The sequence below is a fragment of the Danio rerio genome, chromosome 6 (assembly GCF_052040795.2).
Source record: "Danio rerio strain M-AB ecotype USA chromosome 6, GRCz13ab, whole genome shotgun sequence".
Classification (NCBI taxonomy): Eukaryota; Metazoa; Chordata; class Actinopteri; order Cypriniformes; family Danionidae; genus Danio; species Danio rerio.
Window position 1 is genome coordinate 24,231,280 of NC_141026.1, and position 17,775 is coordinate 24,249,054.

A 17,775-nucleotide genomic window follows, 5' to 3' on the forward strand; every position below is an offset into this window, starting at 1 on the left:
ATATGTTGCAATATCAGTTCGATGCATGCATCGCATTATAAAACTATTCCTGTTGACATCTTAGGGCCTACTCACACTATGCCATCCGTACCGTGCCCAGGCCCGTTTCCCGGATTGTTTGAGAAGTGTGAGTGTGAGTGTGAAGGGCTCAAGCACGGTTCACTTGGCCGGCCCTGGCCCGGTTGGAGGAGGTGGGCCTGAGCGCGGTTCACTTGGGCTTTGTCGCAGTACGTTTGTAGTGTGAGTGCAAAATGCGGCAAAGCCCGAAACTAAAGGCGAGCAGTGACTTGACTTTTAAGGGACTGTTTCATATGAATTTATTAATCTTTCTTACTGTTCAGTAAACGCAAACTGCCATAGTTTATTAAAGACGCAAACCTCTCACTGCATGACAGCTGCGCACCTTCTGCAGTCCTCCTCATTTCTGCAGCACAAGAGCTTTATGATTATGAGCGCCAAAAGTGGCGGATCTGTTTGGCGAAATATCTGACTGCGTGTCATCGCATCCCTAAGGACTGTTTGGCGAAATATTTGACTGCATGTCACTGCATATCAAAGACTGACACGATACAACAAGAGCAATCTCCACTGTGCTGCTGAGTGAGAGCGCTTCTCACTGAACAGCACAGCAGCAATGACGTAAGCGTGCCGAGGCCCAATTGTGGTGTGAGTGCAGGCCGTCGGGGGAGATGCGAGGGGGGACAAGCGTGCTTTGGCCCGGTTCGAGGCAACTGCACCTAGTGTGAGTATGGCCTTAGAGTAAAAACAGAGACTGAACTTGAGGCCGGGTGATGTGGTCCAATAAACTCACTGCACAGATGGTGTAATTGTCTTTTTTGGAACCACAGATGGCGACATGGCAGAACCGCAGTATAAACTTCATATATACTTCAGCCAATATTCCAAGGTAAAGTTAGGCACGCATGCTCTTACTGAAAGTGGGAGATGCATCTCTATAGCAAACTCACAACCTCTCCAATGCGGCGCCTCGCAAGATTTGTAAACAAGTCATATGGATCGTATTTATTATCATTTGACAGTAACGGAGGAACGCCGCCAAATGAAGCAAAGTAAGAGTAATGATTTTTCTCTAATAATTTACTTGAGTAAGAGTAAAAGTACACATATTTAAATGTACTCAAAAAGTACTTGTTACCCAATAATTTTACTCAAGTAAATGTAATGAAGTAAATGTAACCAGCGTTACTACCCACCTCTGCTCACAACACAACGGAAACATTTCAAGGAGACCCTAAATCAGGGGTCTCAAACTCAATTTACCTGGGGGCCGCAGGAGGCAAAGTCTGGGTGAGGCTGGGCCGCATAAGGGATTTCACAAAAAAAAAGTCCTCAAATGTCATTATAAACAGTTTTAATTATTTCTTCTGAACATGAAGTGTCCTGAACATTAATAAAACATTGAGTAAAGATTATGAACAGTTCTTCTGAACATGGCATCTTTTGCCTACTCCTTGCTGCCAGAGACTTGACAGCGCTTCTTCTCACAAATCTGAACCACATTTGGCTTTAGAGCGGAAGCAGTTGAGACCCTCAGTATGGCTTGGGGGATCTCACTCAAAACTTCCATTCCCTCACCCAGGCCCGTGCAGAGTATACTCCGGGGGGGGGATTGGTGCAGATCTGCAGAGTGGATGCGCGCGTACTGAAGAGCGGTGTTATCGCGCGCGTACTGATCAGCTGTGTTGTCGCGCGCGTACTGATCAGCTGTGTTATCGCGCGCGTACTGATCAGCTGTGTTGTCGCGCGCGTACTCAAGAGCGATGTTGTCGCGCGCCTACTGAAGGGCGGGACCGAAGGTGTGCCGCGTCGCGAGGGCACTTTTGATCATTTTGGAGGGGCACTTTCTATCCAAGACTAAAAAGGGCATGTGCACTGCACAGGTTGAGCCCTATGTGTGCACATGCCTACCCTCACCTAAAAAAAAGGCGTATATATATGTATAAATAAAACACCCCCACCCCACTCCAGTCACATCAGTCTGTACCAGTCTGTATCTACCTATAATATAAATAAGATGCAGACTGTAGCTAGGTAGGTGGCAGGCTGCAGATAGGTAGCTAAGTGGTAGGCAGGGGCGGGAACAGCTTACCTTGGTTCTGGCCGGCGCGAGTTCCCTCCTAACACTTCCTGCCTTACACAGCGTCTAACAAAGGGGCGGGGTGTGTGGTGACGTCACCGGCATCCCCGCCCCTTTGTTTACAGGGCGGGCGGGGAATGCCAGTGACCGCTGTGTACGGATAGAATCAGCGGAGCGGGGAGCGCTCTCTCTCCCCACTCCGCTGATTCTGTCAATGTACAGCGGTCGGCGCGGGCCACAAAATATTGCACTGAGGGCCGCGAGTTTGAGACCCCTGCCCTAAATGAACCGTGACGGACCCGACTATTAAGGTTACGATCTATGATCACCTACAACTTCATTGAACAATAGTCACGGCACAGCAGCATCCTTTATGTTTTAGGACCCCCTTAATTTTTTCCGTTGTGATTATTTTTGTGTTGTGAGAAAATGCAAGTGTTTTTGTAAGTTGTTTGCGCTTTGAGGAAATGCAGTGCGTTTTTTAATGTGTATGCATTGTGGGGATTTGTAGCACGTGGGCTGTCAAATAGATGAAGATCTTTTTTTAGTTTGCCGGGTTGTTTTGTAATTGCATATGTTTTCGTAAATTGCAGCACATTAAGCTCTCTCGGCCACCATAAATTCCTGATAAGCTGGTGTCAAGTATCAAAAGTAAAAACAGAATTTGCTGTGGTAGGAGATGTTGAGTGAGTCTATTCCGTATTTAATAAATTACTTGCGCCCCCTGGAGCTGTTCACAGCTTTTCACAAAGCTTGTGAAAACAAAAAACATACCACACGTTAATGCTTTTAATTTATTGTAGGTTATTTATGACATATCTGTACTGAATATGACATGGGCCTATTGTTTAGAATATTTCTGCAGTGGTTTTCATGTGTTAAATAGTAAAAGACTTTAAAAATAAAAAATAAATCAACAATATTCTACTTAATAATAACAATAATCATCTAATAATAATCATTATCATCATTAATATTTTTAATAAAGTATGATTTTTGCATTTCTTAATAAATATTAAATAATTTTTTTTTTAAATAGCCTCATTATTTATTTATTTATATGGTTTATATATTCAAATAAATTCACCTTTATTTGTATAGCGCTTTTACAATCTAGATTTTGTCAAAGCAGCTTTACATAAAAGATCATAGTAAATTAAAATAGTGTAGTTCAGTTTAGCTCAGTTTTGTGTGGTTTAACAATCACTACTGAGAGTCCAAACACTGAAGAGCAAATCCATCGATGCGCAGCTCTACCACGCAATCTAGTGGGGAGGTAAAAACCTCGAGAGAACAATGCTCACATGGGTATGACCATTTCTCTACTGGCGAAACTTCTTGTGCAGAGCTGCAGTCTAACGCCTGTTTCACACCGCAAGCGTCAGCGGCGCGTGAGCAGAGCGTGCGCAGCGCGTATGTCAAGCAGTAGCAGCACGCAGGCGTTTGCCTTTCACACCAGCTGCGTCTGCGGCGCGCAGCTCTTCGGCAGCTGCTGCAGAGATCAACCTATCTCTGTCTATTCTATCTATTTACCCATGTCTCTCTATATACAAATACACTTTTTAAACTTTTCGTCTGCACCAAGGCCCCTCCTATGCTGTTTCTTTAACCTGCAAATGCTTATTTTACAAAATTTATAGATCAAATAGTACTGTATGCTTCTCAAGCTATTTATATGAGAAGTGTCTACAGTCAGAAGACAATCGCCTGTGATATCATGTCATTTGTTTTTTGATTATCAGGTTGCTGATAATAGACCTAGACCTAGACCTAGTTATAATAATATTTATACAATATAGTTATAATGATATTTATACATGATCAAACGAGTGTTACTTTCTCCGCTTCAGTGATGTCCAGCGGCAGAATAACAGCTTGTTAATTCATGCTTGTGCAGAGGATGAGACGGACAAAAGTAACCAATGCATGCCATTCTTTTACTTATTTTCCTGTTGTCAGATAATGATTCACAGTGCAAACAGCTCCCGGTAGGAATAACTCAAGTGAACATAAAACAAAGCCAATTAAAACGTTCTTCCTCTGCTCAGCTGCACAGAACACAGCGAGTTAACATCATCCAGCATGCGTGTCGAACTACACTACCCACTATACACTTCGCTATGGACTACAAATCCCGTAAATATTCTATTTCCCCTCTCCTACAACACTAGTGTGCAACTTAAGCAAAACTGATACTAAAATTGTTTTACATTTGGTTTTGTAGTTCGGGCCTAAATAAATGTTTGTTGCTGTTTTTAATCGTTTTAAGTTAATTTGAATGACTATTTATAAATCATTTGACATTATTAACGCATTTATTGGGTAAAATTGCTTCTTTTTACTGTCATTCAATGTGTTTTGGTCATTATCAATGCACTGTCACTTTAATTGAGCGTGAGCAGCACGTCAAAAATAGACCCAGCGCCGAAACTATCACTGCACTGCTGCTTCGGCGACGCTCACGCCTCGGTCTGACGCGCTGCTGCTGCGTGCGGTATGAAAGCTCTAATCTGTTAACATGGACGCTGAAAACACACTCGCTGCTCACGCTCTGCTCACGCGCCGCTGACGCTTGCGGTGTGAAACAGGCGTAAGCATCGGAGGCAGGAGGCCGGGCCTTTAGCTGACATTTATGCCATGTTAACCAATCATGAGCTTGCTCTTTAAGGGGATTGATTATGTCGTAGTGCTTGTTGTTGATATCTCAAGGGGAAATCTTCTGTGGACACGGCGCCGAATGAATATATGCCCTTTTTTCAACATCCCTAAAGCACATAAAACACTGTTATTATTTCAATAAAATACATGTTAACCATTTAGCAACAAGCTAGAGCACCGGGCAGACAGAAACCACATCCATGACACAAATCTATGTCTATTGTGAAGTGAATTTGACACGTGATTGCAGCAAGTAAACTCAAAATGTTCACACGTCTACTTATGAGCGAAATAGTGAGATTTATTTGTGTGTGTCGCATCTGGTGTTAACAGCATTAGCATTAGGCCCACCCATAATGTTGAGAAGGGTGATGATTGATCCCCATTGGTTGAGAAGTGTGATGATGCCTTTCCAAAGCCAATACTAATCAACCAGTCAACCTCTTTTGACCTATGGCTTCCCAGTGTGTGTATTAGGAGACAGTGAACAACAAAGTTTCAAAATATTAAAAACTAAAAAACAGTTGCTTTAAATAATTAATTTATTAATGCATTAACTAAATATTAACATGTTAATTTGCCCAGCATTACTTTAGTCAGATTATCGTCATCAAAAGTCGCTGTCAACATGGTAGACTCTTAAACAGTATTTTCTTAATTGTATTCAATTGGAGCATTAGTGTCCATGTAAACGTACTGATAGATTATGTTTATATAGACATCAGACAATTTTATGATAAGTTCAACACTAAATTCTCACACTGTGCATAAAAACAGACAACAGCAGATACAAATTCTGAAGCAACAGGCCACCTCTGCAGCCAGATACTATTGGGTTTCATTAACATTCAACTTTTTATTTTGCCCCCATAACAAACTCGGAGGTACTGGATGAGAGTACAGATCACAGACTAGTGGGAGAATTCTCGGCATAGTCATCGTTTCCTGCTCACACCAAAAATGTGCTGTCTTGCTTGAAGCCATTCTCATTTGTTTATTGTGAAACGGTTGACAACTGATTTTGTTGGTTCCTGGGTTCTGGAGCATTAGGATTGGTTTAATAGAATCTGTCAGAGGCAGATCACAGGCCTTGCAAAATCTGTCAGTTGCTACAAGAATAAATGTGCTACCATCATACACAGGTCCATGACAAAATCCACTTCCAGGTGTGACCATGCATGATTGTCAGGGAATAAAAAGGTAATTAAACTTGGTAAGGTGTTTAAGTCATAGGTGACCTACTCAGATCTGCACCTTCTCCACGACAGATGTCCATCCTGTCACGTTCAGGTGAGGGTAAAAAGAAGTGAGGACTTAATTGCAACAAAAATTATGGGTTTTATTAATAAAAAAAGTACAAATAAAACAAAAAGGCAAAACAAACTACCCCAAGGAGGAAAACATTACTTGAACACAAACAAACTTGGCTGGGCTGGCGAGACAAGACAGGAGCATGAGCACAGGGGAAGTGTAGATGACGAACTGGCACAGGACAGCTGACATGAGGGGATTATAAACTTTAGTAAATTAACACACAAACAGATGAACATAGTTAACTAATAATGGGTTAACAAGGAGGGTGGGACTTGACAATAGACAGGAGAGCGCACGACACAGAGACAACACAAGCCATGTGCTTACATAAAACAGGACAAGAACATGCAGCCAATGAGAGAACTCATTAACCGCATGTCCATGACAACACAAGCACATTACTGAAGCACACGACAAAAGCACGTGACCAAAATGTAAACAAAGAGCCACGTGCTTAGACAACAGACGCAAGACACAAATAGATAAACACCTTACCGTGCGTTCACACATATGCAACGTGCATGCTTCATCTCAGCGTCAACCAAAACCGAAAGCAACTAGACGAAGACGCTGAGAATGAAACAGCGCGATGCCGACAGAACAAAACACAAACACTAGTACAAGTACAACCCATGACGGCGCACGTGCACACAGACACACACAATGACAGAATCAGGACAAGACAGGGCTAGTGTTCGGACTCTGCCACCAAAACAAGAATTCACAAGATCATAGTGACAAAACCCTGACACATCCTTCTTAAATAACCTCCGGTGTCCAGACTGCAGCTCTGTGCAAGACGTTTGGCAAAGTAAGAAATGATCATCCCTGGTTTCTCTTGAGTTTTTCCTTCATTTTCATCAATAGGTGAAGTTTGTTTCCTGCCACTATTGCCTCTGACTTGCTTGGTTGGGACTAGTGGGGATGCTCTATTGTATCTGCCTTCAGCAGTGGCAGGCTGACTAGTTGCATTACAATGATCTGAAGAAAAAAAAAAATAAACAGTGGCCTTTTCAATCAGGGCTGGAGCAAGCTAAACTAGCAGAGGACGATCACGCCGCCCTCAACCCCAATGTGAAAACGAAAGTGACCGGTTATGAAAATAAAGTGAGGTGTCGCGGACCTCTATTCAGCCGTCCTATGCGCGGATATAACTAAGGACGCGCGGGTGCTGAGGGAAGGAGAGAGGTGTCGCCGACGCTGCCCTCTCTATACTGTCGCCCTATGCGCGGAAATAACTGAGGACGCGCGGGTGTCGCGGACCCTTTAATCTGCCGCCCTACACACAGATTTAACTGAGGACACGCAGGTGCTGATGGAGGTGTCACTGATGCTGCCCTGCCCTCTCTATTCTGTCGCCTATGCGCGAATACATCTGAAGACGCAGGAGGTGAGGGAGGTGTCGCGGACATAACTGAGGACGCGGGTGGTAAGGGGAGTGTTGCGGACGCCGCCCTCTCTATAATGCCGGCCTAGGCGGCCGCCTAGGTCGCCTCTATGGACGCACCAACTCTGTTTACAATATACTGAATCAGTTATAATTTACAGAACTACACACGGCATTCTACACTACACTCCTGCCTGCCTGAAGTCCTGCGATGTTCAACAATTTGAAATATCATGGCTTTTACTCTCTCTTTATCTATATTAATCAGAATCTGTGAAAACAAAGAATCACAATATCTCAGTGAAAAAACATCTCCAGTTGCTGTATTTTTTATATTTATCTTCAGGAAATCACTGAAGACATATATTATGTTATCATAATGATATAATGCGGCAATAAGATTATAACTGTACTGTGCATTTACACAGTGGCCATATTCATTTATGTAAACACACAAAAAAACAACATTACCATTATAGCAGACACTGTAAAATGGTCATTCCCAGCACTAGACTTTTCTGTCAGGGTATTTGAGTGTCATCGGGTGACAGAATGTTGTGGGACTGCTATACAGGAGTTATTATTATGGATTATAGATAGCCAAATTTAGCAGTTTTTATTTAAGGGTTTTTTTTTTTTAAAGCATGATGATAAAACACGAACGCGGTTATGAATGTATTAAAACATATGCTTGTTTGTTGTAATAAATCGTAATAATAACAAAAAATGCTAATTAGTGGATTTCCTTACTTCCAGGTGCAACTATGCTGCCGTTGTGGCTGGTGTATTCTGGGAAATTTTCTTACGTCTTGGTTTTGAGTGTGGTCCTGAAAAATCTCCCTTCGAAGGGGTATCTACCCCTTATCCTTAGCCCTACGCTTTCAAACTAAAGATAATTGGGACACCCCTACCCCTTCACGTGAACTCGCTAAATGAGGGGTAGGGGTAAGGGGAAGGAATAAGGGGTGGAATTGGGATTGGGCCTTAATTACTAATTTGCTAGGGCTTGAATTGTAATAACATAGAACAATATATGTCAAATCAACGTTTTCATATTTTCTATTTATATAACTTTTCATTATGATTGACTAATGATTATAGCAGAATTGCGATACATTTTACTGCCATGCTAATGTTACAGCTATTAAATAGCATAGGCCTAGATCATTTTGTTAAAATGTACGTTTTGGACTAGAAAACAGTAGCCTATTTAATTTTACTACAATGTTTGCATGTATTTGTTTTCTCTGTGTCACTTGCAGCATATTCAAATAACCCAGAGAGTATCTTTAATTAAAGAAATGCAAAAATTTGTGTAGATCTTGTCAAACTTATTATACCTTTTATGAGGTACAACACCAGGAATGACCGATTCCAAGGAGAAACAGTAGCTATAAATAAAAAAAAGCTTTCAGTACATGTCCAGTTTTTCCATCAGATTTTGCTGTCTCTTATATATTTCTTATGCCAATTTACAACTTAAGAACTTATGTTCATTTAATTAGTTTCATTTTAAGTGAAATCTAATATTGATAAAATAATATAAAAATTATGAAAAAATATGAATAATATTGAATTTTTACTTATGGCCCTTTTCCACTGAGTGGTACTGTATGGCATGGTTGGGTACGCTTTTATGTTCCTTTCCACTAACCAAAGGTTAACAAAAAATCTAACTCTATCATACCACTTTTTGGGTACCCTTTCCAAAGGGTACCTAGCACAACAATAGGGTACCAAAAAGTGGAACTAGATGAACGCTATTGGTTTACAGAGAAACATCACTCGCATGTTGTGCACAAGCCAGTAAAATGAAAACAAAGGAAGCGGCATTTTTAAATACACAGGCGAGGAATTACAATCACAGAAAAACATTCATGTGATTATTGATGTGCTTTTGACATCCGATCCCTTTAGAAATGGACAAACGGAGGAGTGAAGCTTAAAAAAAAAGCCTGAAAAAACAAAGGTTTTCTTAAAAGTGTGTTTTCTTAAAAGCTAAGTTTGACAATAAAGATGGCCTAATATGCATGAAAATGCGATAATAGAATCGAGAAGCAGTACGACAGATAAAATTAATCGTGTTTGTGCAAGTAATAGAAAGCATCTGAAAACCGAATGAGAGGATGACCACTCGTGCTAATAGCTGATGTGATGCACGTAACTGTTTAAAACGCATGCGTGCTCCCGTTTCTTTGCTTGAAGCAGTCGTGTCTAGCAACTGATTTCGGTTCTCTTTCAAATGCACTAGACAAAAGGTTATGCTTATGCACCCACAGTCTTGTTGTTTTCAAGAGTTTTCCAGATTTGTCTTTTTGTAAGCAGCACCGGTTGCTTTTGCTTGAATCATTCTTTGAACAGATTATTATTGGCCTAACGTTAACCGTGTCTGTGTGATCCTCCTTTCATTGTCATACACAGTATGTTTTTCACCTGCTTCCTTTTGCTTACAGTTATTTAAGTTAATGGTTAAATTATTATTATTATTATTTTTACAATAACATTGCTTTAATGAGAAATTAACTCCCTATTAATGTGTAGGTAACTGGTGATCTGGGACCTTTAGCAAGGAAAGTTTACTGTGCATATTTTAGATACACGACAATAACTATTTTTTAAAGGCTCACGAAATACCAAAACACATTTTTTGAGCTGTTGACAGTCGTATATGTGTGCCACCCTGCTAAAAACACTATTAGGACACCTATATTTCACTAAAAAGTGTAAATTGGTTGTTTTTGTGTTATTTCAAACAAATTCGTACTTCCGGTTTGAAACGAATTTTTGAAGCTGCGTCACGGTCATGACATAATAGCGTTGTATTCCAGCGTGCAGACTGGGCGTCTGTGCCAGTGTGAGTCTTATTACGTCTTACAGTGTGATGCATTAATGCATGAGTAAGGCTTGGTTCAAACCAATCAGCGCGCTCTATTGTGCAACTTCATTAATATTCATTAGTGTCACCGTGTTTACACAGCAGAGACGCCACATTGTATTGGCAAAACAAGCGTGAAGTGTTGCTTTTATAATTTGCTGCAGTTAGGTTTCGTTTTCATTTTCTCTCTGTGAGAGCTCAGAGTCACGTGTGGATTAACAGTGTACGCGACACGCGACAACAATAACTTACGTGTCTAAGGAGGAACATTGTTTACCTGAGAGCTGTTCTCATCTGCAAACGCTGAGATCGGGATTCGCTTGTAGTCTTCTCTTCATAAAGACGCGGCTCTAGTTGCTGGTGATTGTCCTGTCTCTACAGATTTGGTAAGTGAGCAACCAGTGCTCTTTGTTTATTCAGTTTGTTCGTATCTAACAAACTATTTCACCGAGTGTAAACATGTTAGCACCACAACCAAACTTTAACCTCGTGTAGGGTTTTTACCGCATTTTGTGACCGGAATAACACACGTGGCTTTCTGACACTACCTGCCGTGTGCATCTAAGTTTCCGGGAAATGCGGAGGATTTTTTTTCTCTCATTCGCCGTGCGGTATCAAACATTGCATGAAAAATACATGCTTAGAGCAGATCCTCGAATCAAATATCGCGTTTGTCGCGAGGGGCATGAATGAATTCCCTGAATGAAAGAGCCAAACTGCAGTTAAAGTCCACCATTTAATAATTTGGCAAATAATTTGACTACAGATGTCCATGTAGGTTAAACACCATCACTTTCTACTGTGTGTGTGTGTGTGAATTTTGACTCTGAAACTCGCGCGTGCCCAAATAGACACTCCCACACCATCCCACTTTTCTTCCTCCGACACTCCCCCCTAAACAGGGCTGGACACGCCCACTTTTCTGACTTTTTCCAAAGTAGAGGTGTGAAAACACCCTCCTGAAACGAGGGGCTTTCATGGCCCTTTAAATGTTAATAGTTTTTTTTTTTTTTAAGAAATGTTTTGTGAAATAAAAAGTATAGTATACAGTTATTCATTCATTCATGAATTTTCTTGTCAGCTTAGTCCCTTTATTAATCAGGGGTCGCCACAGCGGAATTAACCGCTAAAATAAAAACTAAATATAATACAACACTATGAAACCACACCCATTTGCTCATCCTCATTGAGTAAGCTCATACACAACACACAAGAAGTGAATGAATGAGGCATGTGGACATAACACTAAATCCAAATCAAGTAATTTTAGCATGTCCAAGTCAAATTTATGCATATAAAATATATTTTCCCACTAACAAAAATGTGGCCAGTGACTATGACGAGTGGCTAGTAATGTTGGAAATCTACTAGCCACAGTGGCTGGTGATCTAAAACGTTAAGGTCAAGCCCTGAGTATAATCAACCAAAAAACTCTGCATGTATTTTTAAGTGTCATGTTTTATTAACTAATAACATTTAAAAAGTTTGAGGGAAAGTTTGAGGGCAGCACGGTGGCGCAGTGTGTAGCGCTCTTGCCTCACAGCAAGAAGGTCGCTGGTTCGAGCTTCAGCTGGGTTAGTTAGAATATCTGTGTGGAGTTTGCATGTGGGGTTACCCCACAAGTCCAAGACATGCAGTACAGGTGAATTGAGTAAGCTTAATTGTCCGTAGTGTATGAGTGTGAATGGAAGTGTATGAGTGCTTCTCAGTGGATGGGTTGTGGCTGGAAGGGCATTCACTACGTAAAACATATGCTGGATTAGTTGATGGTTCATTCTGCTGTGGCGACCACAGATTAATAAAGGGAATAAAATGAAATGAAAATGAATGAATGAAGGAATGAAGATTGTTTAATGAATGAAACTGAATGGCTTCCTTAGGTAACCTAGATGGGAAAGAGTTATTAATTGTGGAATTTTTGCAGTAGGGCAGGGGTCAACAATATTGGTCGTGAAGGTTTCAAGTATTCAAGTAGTATCTCTGTAAACATGCTACTTTGCATATGTGTGAAATATCTTTCAAAGAAAGAAAATCGGTTTGTGAGCACTTAGGACTGTTTGAACTGGACGCTGATGCTTTTGGGATTGTGAATGCCATCATCAACTTTCTGCAAGCTAACGTGCTGGACATGGCAAATATGGTTGGCATAGCAACAAACGGATATGCTACTCAGGCAGAAACAGCCTAATCTGCTGTTAATTAAATGCGTATATCATTCTCTGGATATTGTACTTCAAAAATCATTCAAGCAGCTCCCTAGCAATATAGAATACATGATCAGGGAAGCTTATAACTCATCTAAGTGCCAGACTGACTACCAAATTCTTTATGAGGCTGATATTGTTCGTTGAAAATACTTTGTCCAAGTTCCACCCGCTGGTTAGTAACAGCAGATTGCATTGACCAAATTTTAGATCAAGAAGATGCACTCGCTTTCCATTTTAGTGTAGCCGCAAGTTCTGAACACTACTATGCAGCATGGCTTCTGAGTGAAATGTACGAACAGCCTGTACCTACATTTTCTCTTGGCTTTACTGCCAAGGCAAGTCATTTTACGGATGAATAATGATTACCAACTTAGAGATTTAGATCTAATATCCTCTCGTATATCTCTCACCTAAAGATGCCGACCTGTGGAGCACATTAAGTCAGAAGTTGGAGACAAGTGCACTGTCACCAGAGAAAAAGCAGGTGGTTTTAAAATGCTGTACTGACTTCCTGACCCAATATCAAGTGCATTTACCTGAATCAATTGAGCGGCTGTGGAAGGTAGAACTCCTGTTTCCTACTTTTGTTGTTTCAAATAACTGAGTTGCCAAAAGAATTCTTTATAGGCTCACCAGATTTACTTGAGACTCGGTGAGGAAAAATGTTGCCTCAGCAGTGTTCTCACTTTCACTTATAATGAGGTTAAGGAGGTTTTATTGTCAAAAGGAGAGTCAATGAGGGGTCAGGTGATAACAGAGTGGGGTAGTGCTGGAGAGTCCCAGACGGCTGTAAGTCTGTTTCTCGTTATCGTGAGGTCTCCATAATCCCAGACCCGACCAATATGAGTGATGGATGAGTGGAGAACACGAGACTTATTCCTAAAAGATACCAGTAATAGACAAGTCTCTTTATTGATCCCATGGACTCACCTGAACACCTGCCGGTGACCTACTCAGACTCAATTTACTGCAGCTTCTCTCCTATGGATATCTAGCATTCTCCAGCCGAGACTGCAGCTCTGCACAAGAAGTTTGGCCAGAGAAGAACTGGCCGTGCCCAACTAAACATGTCTTTTCTTCAGTTTTTCTTCCTCACTTTCGTCAATGGGTGAAGTTTGATCCTCGCCACAGGCTTGTCTGGTTTGGGACTTGTGAATTTGCGCATCATTGGATTTGTTTTTCAAGGTTTGGGATTTCAGCAGTGAAATTTAAATTACACTGAACTAAACTGAACTACAACTCTGAAAACTGGACTGAAACAATTACTACAATTTACTACAACTTCTATGTTAAGCTGCTTTGACACAATCTACATTGTAAAAGTGCTATAGAAATAAAGATGAAATTGAACTTAAACTATAGAAAATAAAAAAAGCAATGTGTAACACATTTAAAGGCTTCAATTTTGAATATTAGGGAGGATGAAAAAACAAACAATAGAAAGAAACTACCAAATAAAAAGTATTAAGAATATAAATTATTTTTAGTATTAAGGATGCTGAAAAGATAAATTTGTCAATTGGTAAAGGAGTTTCTAGAAGCTCAGACAGAAATTTAAAACATGGAGCAATCACTCGCTTTTTTTAATGCCTTATAACCATGTTTATTCCCGCCCCTTTTCGCAGCGCCGCACGACAGAATTTTGTCTGCTCAAACTCTAATGTGACCGCAGCTTTACACAAGGGTGTCCAAACTCGGTCCCAGAGGGCTGGTGTCCTGCTGAGTTTATCTCCAACTTGCTTCAACACACCTGCCAGGAAGTTATTAGAATATCTAGTTAGAGCTTGATTAGCTGGTTCAGGTGTGTTTGATTAGGGTTGGAGCTTAACTCTCAAGGACACCGGGCCTCCAGAATCAAGTGTGGACACCCCTGTCCTAATACCTGAAGCATGAGCATAAAAAGTTGTCGATCTGTTCAGCAAAATATTTGACTGTGTGTCACTGCATCCCAAATAACGAAAAATAAAACAAAGCAAAATAACTAAAGCAATCTCCACTGTACGGAATGAGAGTACTTCTCTTCTGTTAAATTGAACAGGGGCATCATCGATGACATAAGCTTGTTTTGGCTCGTAATATACAGATCATAGGTAAAGATGCAGTGTGCAGTGCAGGCCATTGGGTGAGAGGGTAGGGGGGACAACTGCGCCTCAGCATGGTTCAAGGCAAGAGAGTATGCCCTTGGACAACAGATTAAACTGCAGCATGGTTAAACCGAGGGCTTGAATGTGAGGATCTGGTAAAGTTTATTTCATAATTTTCATTATCTGTTTGACTACACTGTAGTCTTTCCTTTTTCGTCAATAACAAAAGCTGTTCATGTTAGTAGCACAGAGAACCTGTCAAGTTTATTTTTTTGTGTTATGCTATAAACAAATTTAATAATTATTTATTTTTCGAATGTGCAAATATGCAGAAGAGATAGCTTTAATAATTTTGGTTTGTATTCCTGACAAAGTGAGTATCTGTTGACCCACTACAGTCCTGCGATGTGGTGGAGGTCTGATCTTAAAGGGCACCTAGGTTACCCCTTTTTTCAGATTTAATATAAGTCTTTTGCGTCTCTATAATGTGTATATAAAGTTTCAGATCAAAATACCCATCAGATTTTTCATTATACCTTTTACAAGATGCTGTTTTATACTGATTTCCAGCAGGGGGTGGTTTTGTCGTACTGCGCCTTTAAGACGAGTTTTTCCAGACTACTGCTTCTACATGCCTCCTCCCTCAGCTGCGTCAGACAACAGACAGACTTAAAGGAAGAAGGTCTCACGTAGCGTTTGTGAGATACTACAGTAAGAACTAACCTTTACTAATCAGTATTGTGAAGTTGCATTGATGAGTCACACACAATATCGTTACAAAGTAAACACACACACACACACACACACACACACACACACACACACAAGCAGGCAGACAGACAGAGCGCGCTTAGCTTAGTTAAGGCTAACCTCAAGTACTGTGTGGATATCTGTTATGCTAATGTACAAAATAAACCTGATTTAACTTCCACAAACCAGGATTGAAGCGTCTTCTTTTATAATTGTTCTGACACGCGGCTGTGCTTATGAAGTAAAGCTGAAGTAAAATGCTGTAATTAATTACACACATACTCTGTTTTAAAACACTTTAAACATGTGAAACTTACTCTTAATCACATTTGATGATGATTGCTGATCCTAGCGGACCTTTTATTCCCGGTTGCTTTGCGTATGTCTGTCTGGTCTTGTTGACTTATACACGCGACTACCGGAACATGTTAATGCGCGCAGCTGTCAATCAATTCGGTGGGCGGGGGGATCGCACACCTACGTAATGGTGCGATCGATTTGAAAACAGTTCCAATTGGCCGACCCTTTTTTTTGTAGTTAAATTGAAAAAAAAGGACTGGGTGTGTTCATATCACCCCAGTATGACGGTCTATACACTATACCAACACACAGATCTGTCCAAACAGCTTGAAAAGTAGATTTTTTACCATAGGTGCCCTTTAATAGGCAGTTTTCTGTTTTTTATTCATTTTCTTTTTGGCTTAATCTTTTTATTAATCTAGGGTAGCCAACTTATCCAGCATATGTTTTTTTATGCAGCGGATACCCTTCCAGCTGCAACCCATCTCTGGGAAACATCCATACACCCCCATTCACACTCATACACTACAGACAATTTGGTCTACCCAGTTCACCTGTTCCGCATGTTTTTGGAGCTGTTTGGGAAACCTGAGCATAAGAGTGAAACCCACGTGAACATGGGGAGAACAGGCAAACTCCACACAGAAAACGGCAATTGGCCCAGCTGAGGCTCGAATCATCGACCTTCTTTCTTTCTTCTTTTTTTTACCCTCTGTGCCACCGTGCACCCCTGTTCTTCATTTTTGATTTTGATTTATTTTGTTTTTATTTTTTGTGGGGTTTGAGCTCGAGCCAGCATGGCAAGAAACTCGGTTTTGGTTCAGTACTGAAAAGCAAAATGAGTTTCCCCACAACAGTCAGACACATCTGCTTTATGTCAATGTGAAAGGAACTGATCATAGATCAGTTATTTATTTGAATGAGAGCTTTTGTTCTTTGATGACTCATAGCCATGGAAAAGGATGATTAAATTAAACCATTGGGAATCTGCACACTGTGAAACCTGGCACAGTGATTTTGGTTTAGTAGGTTAGCCAAGTATGCATTCAGCATGGAGGGAATTTACTTTGATTAGTCATTTAAAAAGACATCGCCATATGTATGTAACTTATCCAAAGAGACTTCTAATCAGAGCATTTTCTATAATTAGTCTATGTCTTTTCTAAAAGTAAACCACAGGTATATATATATAATATATAATATATATATAATATATATATTAAGGGTGTAACGATACGCGTATTCGTATTGAAGCGTTTGGTATGAGACTTCCAGTTCGGTACGCATTGCAAACCGAACGATTCAATTCAGACTAACTTTTATTTAAAAAGTATTATCTAACTTTTATCTAAAAAGATAAAAGGGAATAAGTACAAAATATAATGTTTTCAGTGCAACAACGATCAACATAGCATCCCAAATGACGTGGCAGACAACATGCTGCCTTCCCCGCTGTCATGTTAAACAGTAGACCATTGCTTTTAAACTCAGAATATCACTTTATTAAAGCATGCACTCATTAGCAATCTTGCTAGCTTCTGTGTCATGCTGGCTCCGCCCCTGTTGCCCGAGCAACCCTGGACCCCCGACACAAAAGAGCCAACCTCCAAACATTAATCTGCTACACTAGCTCACAAAGTGGCTAACGTTAATGTAATGCCAGAGATCCCAAGTCTCCCGACAGCTCCAGGAAACTCCTGGATGGGTGTGATAAATGAACGTTCGCAGCTGTTTTGTTTTGAGCAGTCGGCAGAGGTCCGCCATCAGCCGGTACATGAAGGCTCAGGATCTCCGGGGGTATCCCTACCTGACTGCAGAGCAGGAAGAGTTCCTTAGCGATGGCTGGAGCGGTGGCTTTGCGTAGGGGAATAACCTCAGGGTATCTGATGGCATAATCCAGGATTACCAGGATGTGTTCATGTGCCCCGGGCTGATTTTGGTAGCGGCCATATCAGATCCATCCCAATCCGGAAGAAGGGCACCTCTATGATGGGTAATGGGATAAGAGGGCTGGGGGAGGACGCTGTGGGTTTTTTCTTTTGACAGGTGGGGCAGGCCTGGCAGAACCGTCATACTGCCACCTCAATTCCCGGCCAGTGAAA